The 22,057-nt window shown below is 58.7% G+C and overlaps 1 protein-coding gene across 13 annotated transcripts in view; it reads right to left on the bottom strand.

The window, feature by feature from the left end:
• The window catches only part of LOC105499838 (BCL6 corepressor), a 129,502-nt gene that overhangs the window by 42,395 nt on the left and 65,050 nt on the right, over positions 1-22,057 (bottom strand). For 5 of the 13 annotated variants that reach the window (XM_011772649.3, XM_011772685.3, XM_011772714.3 and 2 more), the window contains exon 1: positions 5,872-6,157. The exons of 5 other annotated variants lie outside the window; for them this stretch is intronic. The gene's annotated coding sequence lies outside the window, so the exon portion shown is untranslated. Of the gene's footprint in view, positions 1-5,871; positions 6,614-6,838; positions 7,000-22,057 lie in introns of those variants that run through there. 3 more of the 13 variants (XM_011772692.3, XM_011772723.3, XM_011772672.3) reach the window with 2 other exon arrangements.

Raw genomic sequence — 22,057 nt, 5'->3', positions numbered from 1 at the left:
TGCATAATGAGATTATACTGGAAACTGTCTTTTAGATCACAAATTATTTTTTATGCTGTCAGTATCTTCTCCGAGTGGACTTCCCCGCTTCTCTAATCATGGAAAGCCGAGCCCGTGGGTGCCGGCTGGGGAGACACAGCTCTATAACAATGACGGAGTGAAGACCCCAGTTTCTGAGACCCTCGATTGTAAACACTTGGAGGTGAGCTTGCGCCCCAAAAGGGGGCCTTCTACAGAAATAGCGCAGAAAGGCATCGTTAATGAACTCCACCCAACAAAAAGTCAGATATCCCTTCCTGAGGGACACGTTGAGGGCAACCAGAGAAAGCCGTCGGGCAGGGCTGGAGACCAGTGGACGCCCCCGGCCAAGTGCGTGCGACAAACGCGGCTCGGCTACCACCCGGGCGGCCGCGGGGAGACCATTTACTCCCGCCCCGGCGGATTCTCCTGGCTCCACCACCTAGGCCTCAGCAGCGCGTCCGGTTTTGCAAACAGACGGAATCCCGTCGGCCATAAACACTGGCAAAGAAGCCGGGGCGGGCCAGGGCCGGCCCAGGCCTCCCCACCCAGATCTGGGCGAGGCCCCCACCGGGCCCGATCCAGAAGATGGGCTGGGGCACCGAGGCAATAAGAAGGCTCTCTCTTGACCCGCTGCACTACTTTCTCCCACCCATCGGCGGCCCCTGGGGCACGAGTGTGACCTCGGGGCCTAACAAAGGGCCTTCTGAGCTCCTTTCGGCCTCGGGCCGGAGGGAGGGGGTGGGGCGGGGCGGCCGAGATGGACCCACGAAGTTCTCCGCCCCGCCGGGCCCGGTGCCCTCGAGAAAACCACCGGGGTGGCATTGCCAGGGCTGCCCGCCGCTCCGGAGGACCGTTCTACCGGCTCCGAGCCTCCCGTCCAGCGCGGCCCGACCCTGCCCCACTCGGCCTGGCGCGGGCCCCACCCAAGTGCGGTCTTCCCAATAAAAGCTGGAATTCCCGGCTGGTCTTAGACAAAGAGGGACGGCAGCAAATCGACGCCGCGGGCAAGCCATACCCTAGCCGGAGTTCACATGCGCGTCTGGGGTCACCGAGGCGCCTGATAATCCACCCAACACAGGCTGTCCCCGCCACGGTCTCCTCCAGAAAAAAAAAAAAAAGAAGCAAGCAAGCATACCTCCCTTTTATTCCTCCCAGAGGCCGCACTTCTTCCTGTTCTCCTTCCCAGCCCACTGGGGCCCTGCTCCACCTTAGCAAATTGGACCCCAGCAGTGCAACAGCCATTCCTCCTGACCACAAAGTGGAAAGCTACCCCTCTTGTGGCTGCACGATCCAGCCACTCAAGATCAGGAGCTCAAAATCTCTTCAGAAAGGCTCCTACCTGCTCATCACCAACCCGCTGCCCACTCCACCTCACCCCTAGAAGAGAAATAAACTATAACCAGAGGTAATCCTAGTTCACTGCACGCCATCCATCCTTAGGCTGCTAGCTTGGTCATCAGTTTCCTTCAAGCCAAAGACACATTATTTCCCTGTGAATAAGTGTGTGAATGTGGTTGTGTGGCCCACTCTTCCATACCCAAGTCGGTCTCACTCACTCGGCAGGAAAGTCTTCGTGAGGCAATGAGGAGTGTTTGTCATTCAGCCTGTGTATCTAAGCATGGATGTATGCATATGAATGCTTTTTGTGTTTCCAAGTGACCCTCTTCACACCTTTAAATGGGCTATTGTCTCTGGAACGCACTTACAGAAATTCTGCCCCCGTTTCCAGCTCAACAAAGTCTGGGATTTTTCTCTCAGAATATCGCTATACATCTCTGTATTTGCATACCCATGTTTACATTCCCCTTGGCCAGTTCTTTATCTCTTATGTTATCTCTTGTTCCATTAGGGCATCGGAGCCCAAGTGTCTTGATTTGTCTCAGCACATGTCATTCAGGAGCACATCTTAATCTGAGCATTCCTACTACTTCCATTCTTCTTGCTTTGCCTGTAACATGGCTCTTTCCCAGGCCAGACCAATATGGGTTTGCAGTTTAACTGTAAACAGAGGATCCCTTAAGACCACAAACTCTTAAAGAAAGGAAGAGGAGGGAGGAGGAGATTGGAATGTTAGTAATAAGTTATTTATGTATAGGGTAACCCATCCGCCCATTTCGAGCTCTAGAAAGAACTAGATAAATGTCTGCGAAGGTGTATTAAAATTTTAGACCAATTTAGTATTAGCCCCTAATATATATACACAAATGATGGATCTCATAACACATCAGTGTCCAACTCCTCTTTGAAGGCTGTCTCCTTGCACATATCTAACTCCCCACAAGTTCATGGTTAAAAGTGTGTCTATTTATATAGAGACAACTCAAAGACCGCTTTGCTCTCTTCAGTGCATACCTGTACATGCTAGCGGGGCATTTCAGGCTTTGGTCCTTGGTCTGCAGCAGTCATGGTCAGAGGCCCCACCCGACTATAGCTATGTGCAGACCTTCCCGTCCTTGAACACCCTCATGAATTCTCTTTGGGAACATTGAGTCTACATCTGTCTTCCAAACTCAGTTTTTAAAGTGAGGGTGTTCTTTGTGTGTGTTCACAGCTCGCCGACTGAGAACTACCTGGTCAATCCAGATCATCTAGCAGCTGCGTTTGGTTTGTGGAAAAATCGAGCCCGATGCACCAGGATGTGACCGTGCACACATAAGAGAAAGGAAAACCCTAGGCCCAGACTCACAGCTCCTCCCCAGTGCGAGCTACTCTGCCTCCAGGAATTTCCACTAGGCTCTTTGCCCCCCGCTTTCCCTGTTACACTACCCCACCACGGCCTTCAAAGGGTTAAGAGAAACCCCACGGCCTTCCCTCCACCCAGCTCGCTGGGCCCGGAGGCTAGCTCGCTCACTCGCAGCTCACGGAGTCTGCTGCCGTCTCCGCGCCCCCCTCTAGTCCTTCAGCCGGGAGGGAGCCTGCATGCCTGTCTAGACCGATCTATCACCGGCACACCAACAACACCCGCGAGAGCGCGGAGACCCTGCCCAGGTCCCCCGGTCCGCACGGTTCACGGCGGACAGAACCCGGGGAGCGTGACGGCGCCTGCGGGGTGGGGGTAGGGGGCCCACAGGGGCTGGCCGCTCCGAGCGCTCCACGGGTCCTCCCCAGCCCCGGGCCCCCGCGCTCCCACCAGCCCGGCTGCCGGGGCACAGTCACAGCTCCGCGCGCTGGGCAGTCCTATTTTTATCTTGTCTAATCCCAAACTGGGCGGGGAGCACAGGCGTCGTGCTTAGAGAACAAGAGATAGGCGAGGGAGGCGGGGAGGAGCAGCCAGGCAGCGACGCGAGCGGGAGCGAGTTAAAGACACAGTGGAGGCGACCGCGGGCAGGAAGAAAGAGCGGGCTGCGCGAGCCTCCAGGCGCTGCACGCAACGCGCCGCCCCGCGAAGTTACACTCGCTTACCCGCCGTCCCTCGCTACCGGCCCCTCCCCACTTCCCAGCGGCGCTCCCCGCAGCCTGGACCGCGGGGCCCCGGCCTGTGTGGGAGGCGGAGGCCAGGACGGCCCTGCAAAGGGCTGGAGAGAATCGCTAATGAGCTGTGCAGCCCATTGATCCGGAGAACACTTCCTAATTAACTCTCAGTCACCTACTGGTGACAGCGCCTCAAAGGACAGCGCTGGGGCCAGCCGAGCCCCAGCCGCGACTTGCCGGCCGGGCGCCTGCTGCCCGAAACCCGCGCGCTCCCCTAAACACCCCAAGGCAATTCGTGTGCGTGGCGGTGTATACCCTCACACTGAAGGCCAGCCTTGGATTAAACCTGGATGGCATATTAATCATCGCCTTCTCCCCCGCCCCCCTCCGCTCTACGCGCTGAAACCGTGCTCAAAATAAACACGAAAACCAACACTGCAAAACCCAGACCAGATAACAGGTCGAGGGTGGAGTGGAAAGGGTCGAGGAACGAGCGTATTCCCTAAGTGTCCACGTACAGGAGTCTTTGAGGCTGACAATTAAAATGCCTTCCACGCAAGCAATTCTGTTGGCAAAACCGAACCCAACACTTCGTAAGGATTGATTTCGGCCCGCGGTGTCCGTTTCCAGTGCCACAGGAAGTGTCAGATGGCTAGAAATACCCAAGTCTGTCTGCACTCACCACCCACCACCTTCTGGGGTGGGCCATTTCCTCCTAGTCTTTACTCCCAGGCCATTTTAAGGATCTTTCTCCAAGAGGCTACCCCTAGAACCAAATACCACACTCCCCCTCCCCTAGCCTCTTCTCAAAACGAAAAAAGGGGGGGAAAACACAGCTAAAACCCCGAGCTGTCTAGTCTAGACGCAGCGAGGCTGTGCGAATACCTATTTGAAGCGCGTTGGTTTCTTTTTAAGGTTTGTTTCTAAATACACATAACCCTCCTCCTTCCTTCTTCGCTCTTCCATTCCCCCCACCCCCACCCTCCAGACGCTGGCGGCGCGCGCCCTGGCGCGCGGGCACTCACAGCCTCTAGCTGGAGATCGCGGACTTTCTGGAAAAGATTCATTAACAGCAAATTACGCCTCGCCCGGCCACGGCCTACACGCTGCCAGACTCGTCCGTCTCCGGGACCCCGGGACGTGCCCACTCGAGCGTGCGAGAGGCGGGAAGCCTGCTGGGACCACGCGTGACTTCGGCCGCCCTACTCCACACACGGCGCCCCAAAGCTTGCTCCGTAAACAGCAGGCGCTCGTCACCGCCGCCGCGAGCCCCCGAGTTGGCGGAGGCTCTGCAGCGCAGCCGCCCGCCGGCACCGAGCGCGGGCCCCGCGGCGCCTCGCCCTCCCCGCCTTGGCCGAGCATCGTGCCCCGGTGCGCAAGTTCCTCTTCGCCTGGAGCCTCCGTGCCACACGCCCTCCGAGTGGGACCAACTTCCTCCGGCCGCAGACTTTCACACGCCCATCAGGGTTACCCACCAGACTCCCCAACGCCCAGCGGAGGGCCCAGGTCTCGCCCGCCCCCGGCCTCCCTCCGCGCCGCCGCCCCCGCACAAGCACATTCTACACCCACGCCTGGGGGCTCATAACTTAAAACCTACCCGGAACAACGCGGAGGGAGAGGAGCGGGGAAGGGGGGTTGCAGATTATAATCTTAAAAGAACATTTACAAAACAAAGCGTCTGACCTGGCTGGCGGCCGGGCCAAGTCGGAACCCCACGCTCTGCTCGATTTCTTAGTTGTTTTTTTTTTCTTTTTAAATCCACGTGATTTGCGCTTTGGGGCAAGCCAAGAAAAAACGGGACTCCCCTCCCGAGTTGCGGGGCAGCGGCGGCAGGTCGAGCTCGGCTCAGCCCGAGGCACTCGCCACACACCCTCGCGCACGCACACGCCGACGTTCCACTTGGAGGAACGACCGGCCCCCGGAGAGGCGAGACGAGGCGGCGGCGGCTGGGGGTTTTTACAGTTCTTTCCCGAGTCGAAAAAGAAAGCAGACGGCAACCCGCCGCCCTCCCCTTCCTGCTCGCGAGCTAACGCCGAACCCAGCTTCCCAGCTTCCAGCCCACCTCCCCCCCCACTCCGCCCGACTCGCGGCGCTCAGCGGCGACCGCGCTCCCGCGCACAGACACACACAGGCTGCAAACTTCCACTCCGCGAACTCCCTGCTCTCCTCCTGGCCCCCCGGGGGGGCGCCAGGCCCCCAGCCGCGCCCCCTCCCTCCCTGGTGCCCACGCGGGACCGCTTAAGTTGGCTGCATTTTTAATAACTTACAGCTATGAAATAAAAACGAAAGCGAGCAAGGAAGCCAAAGGGAAGCGCGAGGCAAAAGCTTCGCGGGGTACGCTGCGGGCGGGGGCCCCGGGGGAGTGGGCTGACTGCAGCCCTCAGCGCGCCCGCCCACCCGTCCGCGGCCTCCCGGGGGAAAGGTGTTCCGGGCACTGACCTGAAATCCCCAGTCGGGGAGTAGGCAGGGAGCCTGCGATCCGGCGCTTTGAAGTTTTCCCCCAAGCGGACTCGAGGCGGCGAGGAGGAGCGGGGGGCGGTTGGGTGGGTGGAGAGAGATACGAGGGGTGGGGGGGCGGCGACGTTAACGAGCGGAGAAGGAGCCGGGCCGGAGAAGCGCGGCGAGCAGCAAAGTTTGCAGTCCCCGGCTGCCCGCAGCCCGCTCGCGGCGCCGCGCTCGCTCGACTCCCTCGCCGTCTGCTGCCAGCCGGCTGCCCTCGGGGTCGGCCCCGCCGAGGGGTGGGCTCTGGGCCGGGTGGGGGCGGGGCGGGGCGGGTTCGCAGCCTCCAGGCAGGTGGCGACAGCCCTGTGCGATCCTCTGGGCTCCTGCAGCTGGACTGGGCTTGGCCGGGCTCAGCAGCTCCCGCGCCGCCGCCGCCGCCCGCGCTCGGGCAGGAGCCCCAGCGCCATGTTGACGGTTCGCAGCGAGCGCCCGCTCGGGCTGGGTGTGTGTGAGTGTGTGTGAGTGTTGGCCAAGTCGTCCCTGCGCGGCGACAGCGCGGCTTGGGCTCTCCGCCCGGCGGCTCGCGGGCTCCCCCTCCGCCGCCGCCGCCTGCCTAGCTCCCGCTCTCGGTCGCGGTCTGGGCTCCGGCGCGTCTCCCCCGCAGCCGCCGAGCTCGGCCCGCGTTCAGCGAGGAGCGCAGCTCTGCCTCACCTTGCCGCTGGGAGCCCAGGCTCCGTCTGCCGCCGCACGCCGCGATCCCAACGCGTCCCCCCTCCTTGGTTCCCTCCTCTTCCTCCTCCCCCTCCCTCCGCTCGTCCTCCCTCCCGCCCGCCCTACCTCCCTCCCTCCCTCCCTCCCAACAGCCGCCTCCCCTCCCCCCGCAGGCGCAGCGCTCGGGCGACAGCCGCCCGCCCGCCGCCGCCTCCAGCTCTCGCAAGTTTGAGCTACCCCAGTCTCCGCTCACCCTCCGCTGCGGCGCCTCCGCGGTGGGGTTTCGGGAGGGGTGATTCCCCAGGAAAGGTTTGCCCGAGTTTCCCCGGCCGTCATCGATGCACGGCCCGGCACGTTTTGGCCTCTCCGGATCCGAACCCTGGACCACTTGGGTGGCGCCCTCCCTCGTCCCTCGGCCTCCCCTCCCCAGCTCGGGCCGAGTTGGCTGCGCACGCCCGGCCCGGGCGCACGTCCTGGGCGAGCCGGAGACCGACTTGGGCGGCGGCAGCGGCGAGGGCTGCCGGCAGAGCCAGAGCCGAGGGGATGGGGGCGGCGGGGGCGGCTCTCCCAGCCGCGCGCCGAGACTCCCCTCGCTACCCAGAAGGCCAGTGGAGGACCGCAATTACCATAAAGCGCCTCGCACTCCGCTCAGCCAAAGCTGTCAAACCCCAGCGGCAGCAGCCGCTGCCGCCGCCTCTTGCCACCAGCGCTGCGCTCTCCCGGCCTCGTCCCCTCCGAGACCCAGCGGAGCGTGGCCTGTGCGCGCCCGCGCCCACCCCCACCCCAGTTCGCCCCTTCCTCCCAGAGGAGCCCTTTCCCATTTCGGTGTTAAAAGCTACCTGAAAACACCACCCCAGGCAACGGTGGCCGTTCCGCCTGAACTCCGCGCCCGAGTTCCCCGGACGTTTCAATTGTGTGGGAATTGTTTGGAGGTGGGGGAAGGGGGGAGCAGCCCGTGGAGGCACCGGGAGGTGTGGGGGGCGGTCGGAGAGCGGAGATCCGCCTGTATTTCTCCCGGTTCTCGAGCATTTTCACGGTCTGTACCTCTGATGGTTGGAGGGGCTGCCCTGGCCCCTCACCCCGGCCTTGGGAGATTATCTCCCGCGTTTTATTTTCCTTGGCAGGGAGCAACTTTTGGCTTACACCGTTCGCCCCATAAATTTCCACTCGGTAACGTCGTGCTGATCGGTGCTCGGCGGCGGCGTACAGCCTGCGCCCGCAGCAGTTCAATTCAATTGACACGTATTGAGCTTCTCCAGCGCACCCGGCGCGGCGCTGGGCGCGGGGGGAGGGCGGGGGGCGGCGGGAGGGAGGGGGAAGCGGAGAAGCGAGGTTCCGGCCTCCCCGGAGCGCAGAGCCTCAAGGGCGAGCCGAGAAGCCCTAGTTGGTGAAGCTGGCGGGAAGGGGTAGGAGTGGGGGAGGGGGTATTCCGGACTAACCGCGCCCAGACTGCGGGCCCGGACTTCGCGGCCAAAGGTGACCCCATTCGGCTGCCCGCTAGGGTCTTTTTATACTGGGAAGGGGGTGGGGTGTCTCTTTCTGCCTAAGGACAAGATGGTGCAGGCTCCATGAAACATAAATCTGAAATGGAGGTGGCTTGTAAATCCACACGGAAAGTTTTTAAAATATCCTGGAGTGTCCCCATGCCAAAAATAATCAAAAGCATCTCAAGTTGATTACTAAGTCAAGGTCAGGGCCAAAATCAGCTCCAGCTAGCAGATATTTTCCCTTTTAAAAATTAGACTCACTACTGACTGTGGGACTGGTATTAGGTGCGATTTTATTCATTCTGTTTTAGTTCTCAGCACATAGTTATAAAAACAGCCCTTCTCAAAGCAGAAGTGAAACATCTCTACCGTTTGAAACCCGAAACTTCGGCAGAATTAAATCTTCATGCTCCAGAGCTGCTTATAACAACTGATGCAAAAGACAGGCGAGCAAGTGCCCCCGCGAGCAGTGCCCAGCCGGGCTGGGCCGCGAACGCTTCCAGGACCAGCGCCTGTAGAATGGAATGCACGCCTTTTTCTTCCTGGTCTTTCTGGGGGTGGATATCTCTGCAAGCCAACCCACACATTTTTTTAATCTCCGGTAACAAGCAGAAAGACACCTGGACTATTATGCTGTAAAACTATTTTTTATAAAGACATTTTAGGACCAGACATTAAAAGTTATTAGATTGAACGCATGCGAGTTACAGACACAGCTGGAGAAAAGGCCTCTGGTTGTGTGTTGTAGCAACATTCCTTTTTGAAGCGACTCCTTTTATTCAAAACAAGTCAAAAATAACCGGGAAGGCTGAAGTTGGGTATTTGTGGGGAAACTCTGAACGTGGTTCCAGGCGAGGAGGCCGCTCTGCTGCTGCAGGTTGGACGCGAGAACTGGCCTGGGCCAGTGTGGAGCCGTGCCAGGCTCTTCCGGCTCGGTTAGGCCGAACCGCAGAGGCCATGGCCTGGTGCCCAGCCACCTTCTATCCCCTCCCCTCATCTCCCCAACTCTGCCCCCAGGCACAGGCTTTTCTCAGAGTTCGAAGTCGCATGTAAACGTCCAGAACTTTTAGAAAATCCAGGAACCGAGCTCGGGACCTGCAGCCTCTCGGAGTCTTACGGCCTCCCAGGGCTGCCGACAAAGAGGCCTGTTTGTCTAACTTTAAAAGTCCTAGAGTTCGGGAGGCTGAGCCAGTAGAATCGCTTGAACCCGGGAGGCGGAGGTTGCGGTGAGCCGAGATCGCGCCATGGCACTCCAGCCTGGGCAACAAGAGCGAAACTCCGTCTCAAGAAAAAAAAAAAAAAAAAGAAAGTCCTAGACTTAAAATGAATGGGGGATGGGGGTGCTGTAAATGCGATGGGGCCGCGGGGAGGGCTGACTGGGGGGAAATTTGATGCTGGAGACAAACAGGCCAGTAAATTCGCCTTTGACTTAATTTGCAACATCCTCCCCCACCTTTTTTAGGGATCTTGCCTCCACGGTAGGCTGGTAGGATTAAAGGGTTTCTCCTTCATCTCCTAGGGATACATTTTTCAACTCCGTGGGATTTTAAAAATACCTTATTAAGGGAGTCCTAAGAGGCACGAGTGGTGGGGGGATTCGTGACTCACTGGGAATTAAAATGTGGGATTCCCCGAGGCGCTATAAGGCAGAGGGGGGAGGGGAGATTACACCTACTGGCCCGACTAGTTTGAATTGTTCTGGGGAAAACAAGCGAAAGCTGTCGAAGGGCAGTCCTATCTTGTGTCCCCACTCAAGAAGGGGCTCAGAGAGCTGGGGATGCCGCGGGGCCTGCAGTGTGTGCCGGCGATTTGGCCCTTCTCCTGCCCTCCCACGAGCCCCTCGGGAGTTGACCCAGGGGTCAGGCCGCTATACCCAGCACTCAGCAAGGGGAGGATTTCAATGAAAACAGAGGAGGAGGAGTGAGTGAGCAAGGGAGTGCATGAGATGGGAGGCCGTGTAGCCCACAGAGAAATAAAGAAATAGGTGCCGAAATGAGAGGTGCTGCAGGTGGAGCAGCGGGGGCTGCCCCTCCGCCACCAGTCTCCCTCGCCATGGAAGGGTCTCCTGATTATAACAAACCACTCGACCTCAGGCTAACCAGGCCTTGCAACTGGGCAATCGAGCTGGCGCTTCTAGGAGCAGGCCTCGAGCCTGGCTGCCCTTCTCAAGGCAGGTTGATTCTGCAAGACCCGCTAGGGCCTCTCCCACACACCTCCAGCTCCACCCTGGCCTAGGGGAAAAGCCAGGCATCCTGTGTTTGGGGGGGACGCTGGCCTTCTAACCTTGTGTGCAAGATTCACTTAGAAAGTATGTGTAGGATCCACATCATAAAGCTCTGTAGGCCTCCGATGGCCCTCCTTGGAGGCTGTTCTCAGGGCGATGACACGCGGTACTGGAACAGGTGGGACTTGGATGAGTACAGATAATGTATTTTTACATAATGTGAGGTAGACTTTCTTTAAAAACACACCCACACTTACAGTCTTCTGGTCACTTTGTACAAGAATTCTGGGCTTATCCAATGGCACTTTTAAAAAGATCCGCTGCCCCATCCTCCAAGCACAAGGCACAGCTGGCTTTCCCCCGAAACTCAAACCAGGTAACAACAGGAGGCGCATCCTCCTCCCAGGATTTCACTCATCTGGAAACATCTAAAGGTAGCTGCCTCCCAGGGCAGAAGACTGCTGGACTTAAGGGTCGCCAGGCTGAACATGACTGCTCTTTCTTCTTCCTGGCCTTTGGAGGGTTATTGGGTGTTTGGGGAAGGAAGGCCCTAAGGGCAGGCTCTCCGTGGTTCCTAGCAACTATTTGGAATTTCTAGTCTGGGGTCGATTTGGGTCAGGCCCTGAGCTCCCCAAACGCAGGCACGTGTGGGTGAACTAGCATCTATACTACGGGGGCCCGCAGGGTGGTTGGGTGTCGACCAAATGGGCATAAATAAGGGAGGTTTCTGGGAGGCCGGCCGCCTCTTGCGCTCGGCAAGGGCTTAAGAGCCCTCGACGCTGCCGCGCTGGGCCGGATGCTCCAGCAGATAAACCCGGACGCCACGTCCCGCCTCGGCTGCTTATTTAGCAAGGCGCCTCCTGCGGATATTTTACCCGGCTGGGGGCAGTGAGTGGGAACCGCCGGGAGCGGGGGCGGGGAACCACCAACTACTCGCCTTCGGACCCAGTGTGTCTGCCTCCGGCCCCTACCATTTTGTATCCAGCTTCCCTCCTCCACTCCCACCGGGTCCCTGCGAAGACGCACCACCCCAACCCCTTCGCGGTGCCACTCCCGAACTGGAGGGGTAGAGAAGGCTCTGCCAGCCCCTCACCTGCAGCACAAAGGTGGGTACCGACCAGCGGAAGGGAACACGGTGCTGATCTGTCTCTAAATACCTCTGCCCTCCCGCCCCCAACAAAGTCGGTCACAGAGGTGAGCGGCGTGGGATGGTTGCCTCGAGAAGGTCGCAGCCAGGAGCAAAGTTTTGGGGCTGACAACGGGCTGGGGATTCCAAACGGCGTAATCTTCGGCACATTTCACCCGCTCCCATTCCACTTTCCGAACCACTCTGCTCTCGGTGCTCATCCTCCTCTCCATCCCTGCGTTTCCAGCGCGTTAGCAGCCGCGCAGCCCCAGGCCCTGAGTGCGGGGGGTGGGGTGGGGGGGCTCCGGGTGGTTTGTGTGGTGCGGCCTGACAGAACCTTCTGTGTGCGGCGGAGGGAGGAGGCTAATGCATAATGCACAGCGCCTGGAAGCCCGGCCATTAGCGGCCTGTCGGTGACACAGACAAACGACTGAGAGGGAGGAGATCCAGCTCGCTCTGGAGTTTAAATAGACCAGCGTGGAAGGGAAACGCCATGATTTAAAAGTGTGTGTTTGCAGACACTCGCATATATTTTAATGATTTCCAGCAGGCTATGCGTCCCAGCCTTGCATCCCCCCCCTCCAAAAGGAGGATGTGTCTAGTGGAGGGAGGATGAAGGCAGAGTGAGAGGCCTCAACGCAGACCCACGAGCAGCTTTTGAGAGATGGAGGGGAGAAGTTCAGAAAGCGAGGCCTGGGGAAGCCACACGACCCAAGGCCAACCCCAGATTTTGTTCTTAAAATAATAATAATAAAGAACCATCCAGCCTTCCACCGTGGACTACACCCTCTGTGTTGTAGTAGAAAGGCCTGGGGGAAAGAATAAATTCTGCCACCTTTGCTTCCCCCGGGAGCCCACATTTTTGAATCTTCCTTTTCCACTGACACTCCAGAGACCTCCTTCCTCCCGGTTTAACACACCAGTGTTTTTTAGCAATTAAGGCGAGAAGGGGGTGGGGATAAAGATAAGCCAATTTTTTTTTTTCCTCCATGCAAGTGTGAAAGATAAGATAACGCTAAGCTGGGGCAAAGCGGCTGCTTACAACCTCCCCTCAGCGATTTTGATCGGTCATTTCTTATCTCGCAAAAACGCTCTTTTCAAAAACTGCATCAAAAAAGAAAAAGAAAAAAGAAAGAAGAAAGAGAAAGAAAGAAAACATTTTCATTTGGAAGTGACATATAAAACCCACCTCCCCTCCACCGACAACCCACTCCCCATTGGCGGGGCTCCCCAGGACAAGTCGCACCTCGACTGCAGGATTTCAGGCTTTCTTGTGGGGGGCAGGATTACTAGTGTAATTAGGCTGAATAAAACCAGGGATGCGTGATGAGGATTTATCCTGTATCCAACCCAAGCTCGCGGCCGGGTTTTCCTTCTCTTAGTTACTGGTCGATGTTTGTGTTTCGCCATCGCACTCAGTGTCTTGAAACTAAACAGGTAGTTATACTTGGGAGGGTCATATAACTATGTCAACATGAAGTGGTTGTTAATGCGAAATAAGAAGAAACTCTTCTGATATTTATAGGCCCCTATAAAGAGAGAAAAAGGAAATCACACTCCCTAGAACCCGAAAGCTCCCAGCCGAACCGGACCCTCGGGGAGTTTTAGAAATCCTTCTTTCGGCACAGGAATTTCACGAAGGGGTTTCCGGAAGACTTTGTTGAGGAAGGTTTTGGTATTGGACTCCACGACCTCAGGGCGCCCTGCAAATTCCCCCCCGGCCCAATGGCTAGCCCCAGAACGCAAACCTCAAGGCGGGCGCCCCAGACCAAGCTGACTTAGCCTCTGCCCACCTCCAGCTCACAACCCCGAGGCTCCCACCCCGTCCCCAACCGGGTCGGCACTGTGGCGTCGGGCACGTGCTGAGTCTACCGTCTCCAGGCCAGGCTTCGAGATCCAAAGGCTGGGGCCTGCCGCGGCCGGATTGTCCCTGGGGAGCCGAAACCGCCCAGCGGGGAAACCCCTCCTCTCGCCCTTCCCCGAAAAGCTTGGCCGCGGTCTAAGCTCCGAGCAAGCGGGCATCCGCTGACAGCCCGGCCTCACGTAAGGCCCACACGCGTCCCATTAGTCAGCCCGAGTTCCCCTCGGGCGAGCCGCCTGGCGCGGCCCCAAGGCCGGGCTCAGGCGGGGAGGGGGTGCCGGGCCGCAGCGAGCTGGGGGCGGGGGTGCGGGCCTCGCGGGGCCCGGCCAGGCTCGGTTCCGCGTTCCTGGGCCCGCGGGTAAGCTGAGCCGGCAGGGCAGGCCGCTCCCTGGCTGGCGCCGGGGCGCCGAGCTGCGCTTCACGTGCCCGCCATATCAGCGGCGGCGGCGAGGAGGGGGGCTGGGAGGCGCGCGGCCGTTCCCGCAGGGTCTCCGGCCCCCGCCTCCCCGCCCCTCCCCATGGGGGCTGGGCCGGGACCACCCCGCGGCCCCCATCCCAGCGCAAGCCGAGAGCAGCGCTGCCAGACGCAGAGAGGCTCCTAGGGCGCTGCTCCGAGAGCCGCGCGGCGGCGGCAGCTAGGGGAGGGTGCTCCTCGCAACCGCCCCGCCGCCGCCGCCGCAGTCACGGGAACCGGAAGCCCTCGCGCCGCCCCGAGCGGCCTCCGCTGGCCCCAGGGCAGTTCCAGACGAGGGCTGGCCGCGCGTCACCCTTGATCCCTCCTCGTCCCAGGCGACCGCCCGGGCCCTGCGGTATCCCGGTGTAAGCCGGGAGGACCCTTCCTGCGGTCCGATGAGATGTCCCTGTCCCTCTGCTACCACCATAAGCACGCCCTCCCGCACCGCTCGCAGCTCCGCAGCTGGGACGGGAGGGGCGCGGAGCCGCCACTCCGGCCGGGCAGAACACCTGCTCCCAGGCCCTGCAGCTGGGCGCGTGGTGCTCTGAGAGGCTGCCTAGTGTTGTGTGCGGAGATCGCGGATGCGAAAATAGGGCTGCGAAGCTCAGGGCCAGGAGCAGCCAAGCCTCGGCCACCCCCGTCTCCCACCCACTGCGGGCGACAGAGCGCGAAGCCAGAGGGCCTGCTGCGGGCCCGGGTCTCCTTTCGAAGGTCGAAGGGCCGCCACCCCTGGGATCCGGCTTCTGGCCTGAAGAGGTCGTTCGTAAAACAGATGGGGCAAAACCTGTTTTGGGAGCCTTCCCAGTGTCCGCCCCCGCTCTCCAAACCAGACACACTCATCTCCCCCTCAGCCCTACTCTAGCCTCCGGCGGGGGACGGGAGTAGGTCATGGCGGCACCGGCACTCCCGCCCCTACCCACGTAGGGACGTAGGGTCGGCTGCGGGGCTCGGACTTTGCCACTCCACCTAGGGGAGGGCCAATGGACGCTCCCGGTCTCCTCCGTGTCCGGAGGAGATCGGGCGGCGGAGCTGACCTGCAAGGCTTGCCCTGCCTCACCGACCCCCCACCTCCGTCCCACCCTCCCCGACTCTCCTGGCCCAGGGCCCGGCCGGGGAAGGCGTTGTTTTGCCAGCGGGAGCCGAGCGAGTGCACAGAGAAAAGCCTCCCTGCTCTAATGAGAGTGCACACAGCGCTGCAGCGAGGAGGATGATTACCCGGCGGGCGGGGGGGGCGCGGGCCCGGGCCGCGGGCGGCGTGTGCGGCGGCCCCGCGGGCCTGGAGTCTCCGCCTGTCTGGCTGCTAATCGCACGCTTTCTGCTGTTACGGAGGCAGGCGGAAGCCGGCGGCCGAGCCCAGAGCCGGCGACTCGGCGGGTGACACGGAAACATGGCGCAGCGCCCCTCCCCCGCCCGCGCTCCCGCCTCCCGCCCTCCCCGCGCTCCCGCCTCCCGCCTCGCACTTCCTCCCGCCCGCGCGGCTTTTGCAGTTCTAATGCTCTGCTTTCGGCCTGGCACCATTACGCTAGCAGCCGCTTCTCCGCGGCCCCGGGCGTCTCTTTCCCCTTTGTTTTCGGGATCTATAGAAAACGTTTGCTTTTGTCCCGAGCTCTCGTTAAACCAAACTTGTGGTGGCAACGGAAGGCGGTGCAGGCGGGGAGGGGTCCGGGGATTTTGGCAGCAGCCGACCGGAGCGTGGTGGAAACTTCTCTCGCTGGGTTCTCCGCTCCCTCCCACTCCCCCTCCCCAACAGAGCCGCCGGCCTCCCAACGCTTCTCCCTACGCCCCCGAGAGGCCCCAGTGCTCCAGGAAGGTCTGGGCCACAGAGACTGTGACCAGGGGTGAAGAGCCCAGGGTTCGTGTCTGTGAGCCCGGAGGTTTTGGCACTCGATGACCTCTCTCCCTGCAGCCCCGACTTACCTCTCTTTTTCCCTTTGGTCATTCGGGGCTTTGTATCAGTCGGTGAAGAAGGAAGGGGAGGGAAGAGAAAGTGTTTCTTTCGTGCGTGCGGTTTTTATTTTAAGGATTTGTTGGAATCTGTCACCCCCAACTGCGCAGCCCCCTCCTGTATAGGATCTAGGGCGAAAGCGGGGAAACGTCGGCTTTACGGGGAAAGGGTCGGGTCAGAAACAGCCCTGGAGGCTGGATCGTAGTCTCCTGGCGGGCTCAGCCACACTTGCTCGGCACGCGGGGCGGGGCGACCCAGCAGAGTGGGGGACGCGAGGGCCAGGTCCCTCGGTCCAGGAGACGCCAAACGTTCCATCCTCGGGGCGAGAGAGCAGAAACCCCCGCTCCCCCCCCGCGCGCGCTCCCTAGCTCGACGCGCAAGCCGTGGCTCTCCGCGCCAGAGCTGCTCAGGCGGCATTTTTTTAAGCCTGCAATTAAGCGAGGCGTCGCCGTGTCCTCTGCTAGTGTCGGTCCTGTCAGTCGCACATGGCCTTGGTGCTCCGGTCCGAGGCCCCGCGATTAGTCACAGGCTCGCTTCGCTCCTTCCCTAATCCGCCTCTGCAGGCAGCCTGGGGACGCGGCCGATTTGGCGGCGCTGGCAGGGAGCCACTGCCTGCGGGGCGGGCCGCCTGGCCAGTGTCAGCCCCGCTGCGCCGGAGCCGGCGCGGGCCCTGGGGTGCGGGTTTGGCGTCCCTCCCCTCTCACAGCCCCCTGGCTGGGGCGGCGGCTCCCCTCCTCCTCCCGCCCCTCTCCCGGGCTTGCGAGATCTATTTGTGTGGTGTCATTTGCATAAAAATAGGACAAGTGTTTCTGTGCGTTCGTACGCGGGAGGCGAAATCCTTATTGATGTGTCTGTGTGGAGCGTTCGGTTGTTGGAGCGGTTTGATTTAGGGTGTTGGTGTTGCCTTCTACAAGAAAGGCGAGAAAGTCCTTCGCAACTCCTTCGGCGGCCTGGGCCCCCCGAAGCATGACCCTCTGCGCGGCCGGAATGGTCCACCACTTGGGCCTCAAGCGCGCCGGATCCACAGCGAGCAGGTTGAGGGCCAGGCGGGCGGCCCTTTATGACTCATAAAATCGGGCGGCCTAATCGCCAGCTGCCAACCCATTTACATGTGGAGCTTCCCAATGCTCCCTTCGCCCGGGCCCGGCTTCCTGAGGGTTCGCCCCGACACAGCTAGAGCCGCCAAGTGGGAGCTAAGCTAGTGGCCTCTCCTTCCCATCGGCAGCGTGGCTTCCCTTCCCCGGCGACCCCCGCTCTCTTGGCCTCTGCGCTGCTCGCCAGCAACTCCTCAGCTTGGACAAATAGCTGGGAGGGCGCCGGCCGCGCGGAGCCAGTAAATCAATCATTAACTCCCAGGCGAGGCCTGGGCCAGGGGAGGGAGCGGCGGCCAGAGCCGAGTCCGCGGGGCGAGCGCAAAGCCCCCCCCTCCGGGTTAGGAGCCATCCACGCGCCAACGAACCGGGTGCGTGAAGGCTGGTCCCGCCACGGCCTCCTGGGCCCCTCCGCCCGCCGGGCCTTTCCAGCCCGCACCTAGCCTGGCCAGGCAGGTCGAGTTACGGCGCTGCCCCTGGGAGGGCTTGAACATTAACTAGCCGCCTCGGGCCTCAGCTGCCTGCTCTCCACAGGAGAGCGTCCCGCGCTTGGGCAAGCTCCTCGGATCCCGCCGGGCTCCTCCTGGCTCAGGCTTGCTAAACCAAACTGATCGCACCCCGTATCGACCAATCTCCCAGCGGCACCCTCCTCCCTGAGCCCACGATGGGGCCGGCACGCAGGGGGTTAAAAGCCCCGGTTCGCTCTGGCTCCTCGGCTGCGAGGAGAAAACGCCGATCAAAGTGCTTAAGGGAAAGCTAACACATGCACATTCGGTCCCGGGTCGAAGGAGGCCGACTGGAGACGGCTCCCGAGCCACCCGCCTCGACCCGCTTCCCACACTCCCGGGAACGCGGCGGCGGCGCTGGCCCGCACGATTCGCTCGGCGGAGCGCTGCGCGGTGGGGCTGGGAGGGCGGCAGGGAGGAGAGACGAGGGGGCGGGAGGCGAGCCCGGGCTGCGCGCCAAGAGGCCCGGAGCCGCAGATTAGTCACCGCTCGGCTCTGCGCTCCCGGGTGCGCCCGGGAACCGGGAGGGCAGGCGTCGGCCCCGCTCAGCCGGGCTCCCCGGGCCTCGGCGCCACGGCGCGGGTGTCCCCACCCCCGCGCGCTCCTGGCGCGGCTGGCTAGACTCTCGGGGACTCGCGCAGTCGAGATCCACTTGTCAGGTCAAGGGCAGGAGAGAAACTCTGCAAGCAGAGTCTTGCGAACAGGAAATTTCTCCTTGACAAGGTGCTGCCCCTCCCCCACGCCGGGCTTCAAAACAAAACTCCAGAGCCGGCTGCCCAGGCACCCAGCCTCGCTCGCCACGGCCGGCGACCCCCGCTCCTCGGCCCCGGCCCTGGGCGGCGGAGCCAAGCAAACAGAGCCAGCGGACTGACTCGGCGCGGACCCTGCGGAGGGCGCCAGGCTGCCACCCTCCGGGGCCCGGGCGGGGTCGGCGGGGGTGCAGAACTCCGGAGTCCCCGCGCCTCCCCGGGTTCTACAGCCACCGAGCGGTTTTGCGGAGCTGCCCGAGGCCTCCGGGTCATCGGCTCCCCGGAGGGCGTGGGGGGCGGGGGGGCGGGGAGGCCGCGCGGCGCCGCCGACTCGGCGAATCCCGCTGCGGGGAGCCCGGGAAGGCTGCGAGCTCGGCCTGGCAAAGTTCCTGTGGAAACTCCATGTTTTGAAACTCCAGCGGCGTCGCGGAAGGAGGGGGAGAGGGGAGCGCGGGAAGCGCGCGGGGGCGGTCTGCACCCGCCTCTCCCCGCCGGGGAGTGGGTTCCGCGGCCCCCCGGGCCTCCTGGGAAGGCTGGAGGGTGGGGACGGGTCCCCGGGCCGGTTCTTTTGTGTGTTCCCCTCTCTCTCCACACTCTAAGGGAAATTTATAAACCCGTTTCATTTAGTGAATTCACCCGGGAGAGGAAGGCTGCCTTTTTAGGGACCATGATGTTCAGGGTAATTTCGTATTTGACACATGTAAATACTTAGTACTCTCAGGTAAGGTCAAATTATTTATCATCTTAATTTATATTTCAATAGGCCTACAATTTAGAGGCGAGAAATGCCTCCTTATGAATCATTATGGTCTATTAGGGGAAGTAATGTATAAACAGCACTATTTGGGAGGGAATCACTTATGTTGACATTTAAATAGCTCTTCAATAGTTTAAAAAAAAAAAGACATTTGAGTGCCTTTGATTAAATATACAATTTACAAGACCATCAGCATAGCCATCAGGAATATAAATTCTTCTTGGGATTTTTACTTATTTATTTCCAATTTTTGAAACCTTCCAGGGCATGCATGTCATTGAATCCCTATGGGGAAAAAAAATCTTAACATTTCAGGCAAAATATGCTTCTCTCCCCCAGCTTCCTGTCTTATGAGGAACTCAGGGAACTTCTTGGAACTCTGAGCAGACTTCACCAGCAGGGACCACAGTGGGAAGTTTGTAGATCCTGTACCTCTAAGAGAATCAACCTTTTTTTTTTTTTTTTTTTTTTTTTGAGTCTCACTCTGTCTCCCAGGCTGGAGTGCAATGGCGTGATCTCGGCGCACTGCAACCTCCACCTCCCAGGTTCAAGTGATTCTCCTGCCTCAGCCTCCCAAGTAGCTGGGATTACAGGCTTCCGCCACTACGCCCAGCTAATTTTTTTGTATTTTTAATAGAGACCAGGTTTCACCATGTTGGTCAGGCTGGTCTCGAACCCCTGACCTCAGGTGATCCACCGGCCTGGGCCTCCCAAAGTGCTAGGATTACAGGCGTGAGCCACCGCGCCCGGCCAAGAATCAACTACTTTCTAACAATATTGCAGCCAATTTGTTTAACAGCCCAGCTTCCCTGCTGGAGTTGAACCTTCCGGAAGGCCAGTGTCTGTCCATCCATCTTGATGTTCCCGCAGCGCCCAACATAGGATCTCACACTGTTTTAAGTCATCGTTTCACACCTGCTAAAATATCACCTTCTTAGAGGTTTTTCCTGGGTGCCTCCAGCCTCACCCCCATACCCTTTCTTGAAAGGCCCCCTGTTACACTTTTTTGCTTGAAGCATCCCCCATCTTCAGAATGGCCCTTCTTAACTTCATATCTCCTTTGCTGGTTCCCTATTTATCTGTTTCCCAGCTGGACTTATTGAAAGAGGTGTCTCCATCCATGTGGAATTTCTGCGGGCTTACCTCAAGTTCACTCTAAAAATCAGCTAGTCTTGAAGTTGTTTTAAGACACTGGGATAAGTGCAGCTTTGTTTATAACAGCATAGGATTATAAACAACCTAAAGAGCCGGCAGTGACATTGATGGCACATGCATACAATGGAATATTCTGTAGCTGTTAAAATAATAAAGAAGATCTGCTCTGTGTATTGATATGGAAAGACCCCCAAGGTCTACAGTTAAGGGAAAAAAAAAAAGGTACAGAGCAGTGTGTACCGTCTGCTACAGTTTGTGTAAAAACAAAGTAGGGGGGAATATAGACACATATTTGTGTGTGCATTAGATTTCCAACACTGCTGGGGAGTGCCCCCTTCCCTCCATTTTCTTTGTACACATGCGTGTCCTCTGGTCTATTTTCAGAAATGGGAAAACACTGCACAATCTGTTCTGTACCTCACCTATGAAACTTATCTCTATATCTTACTTTTCTACCAGCACATGTAGATGGGCCTTGTCAATTTCCAGCCTGGTGGAATTTCACTGTATAGACACATGGTCATTTATCTCACTCCTCAGCCCCTCCATCCTCCCTGGCCATTCTGCAGAAAGTGCTCAACATCATTGGTTACTTCCTTGTTGCCAGGAGTGGGGGCGGTGGGGGGGCGTGGCATTGTTTTTCAGTCGTTGCCTTCCTTGGCCTCCCAGGAGCATTTAACACGCCTTGACCACTGCTCCCTTGAGCTGCTTGCTCACAGGGTTTTCATCCTAGCTGAGAACCTCTTTCAATTTCTTTGTGGGCTTTTCTATGCTCTACCAGTTGCCTTGGGCCTGGATCCTCCCCCTCCTCCCCACCAATCTCATCCAGGTTTATGGCTTTAAATACCACCTACTTGTTGATGACTCTTACATTTGTTTTTTTGTTTTGTTTTTTTTCTAGTTCCAAATCCCCATATCAAACTTCAAACTTGATATCTCAACTTGGCATCTATGTTCAGCTTAGTAACAATAGCAAGCATTTACATCACACCTGTTAGGTTCAAGTTCTCTTCAATATGCTTTCTATAAATTAACTATTAATCCTTACAACTGCCCTATAAGGTAGGCAGAGTTATTATGTACATTTTTTCCAGATGAGGAAACTATCAGAGAAGTTACTGAACATTCCTAGAAAATGGTGGTGCTAGGATTCAAATCCAGGCAGTCCTATCTTCAGAGTCCATCGTCCTAATCACTTTGCCACACTGCCTTGTGGCATGTGTCTCGAACTCCTGACCTCAAGTATTCTACCCGCCTCTGCCTCCTAAAGTTCTGGGATTACAAGTATAGCACCGCGCCCAACCACAACTGAATTCTTAAAAGAGGAATTAATTTACAAATATTTGGGGGCATTTAATAAATGCCAGGCCTTGTACGGGTGCTAGGGAAACAGTGGTGAGCAGGACAAATGTCTCTTAGATAGAGAAGAGCTTTTCCCTTAGAACCTGCTCTTTGCTCTAACTCCCTTCCCCATCACAGAAAATGGCTCACCCACTCTGGTGCTTAAAGCAGAATCCTAGGGGGCCATTCTTGACCCATTCTCATTCATCTCCCCCTCACCTTCCTCCAGTCCACTGGCAAAGCTAACCTATTCTACTTCCAAATAGTCCATCCAGTAAGCCTGCTACTTCCCATTTTCCTACAGCCACCTGAGGCCAGGCCACCATCTTGGGCCTGGATTATTACACAGAATGATTATTCTAGCAATCTCTGTGCTGCCACTCTTGCTATCCTCCAGTCTAGTCTACCTGCAACGTGGCAGCTAGAAAGATCTTTTATTTTTATTTATGTATTTATTTTGAGACAAGATCAAGACCTCACTCATCTCCACTTAAAAACAACAACAACAAAAAAAAAAACCCTAACCAAGCGTGGTGGTGCACGCCTGTAGTCCCAGCTACTCAGGAGGCTGAGGTGGGAGGATTGCTTAAGCCTGGAAGGTCCAGACTGCAGTGAGCCATGATTGCACCGTTGCACTCCAGCCTGGGTGACAGAGGGAGACCATGTCTCAAAAAAAAAAAAAAAAGTGTTGAATGTTACTACCCCACTAGTTCCCACTGCACTTAGAACAAAATCTAAATGCCTTAACAAGGCCACTTCATTGCTTGTCACTGTCT

This window comes from Macaca nemestrina, chromosome X (assembly GCF_043159975.1).
Source record: "Macaca nemestrina isolate mMacNem1 chromosome X, mMacNem.hap1, whole genome shotgun sequence".
Classification (NCBI taxonomy): Eukaryota; Metazoa; Chordata; class Mammalia; order Primates; family Cercopithecidae; genus Macaca; species Macaca nemestrina.
The sequence above is the reverse complement of the archived record's forward strand: the minus strand, read 5'-3'. Positions and strand labels throughout refer to the sequence as shown.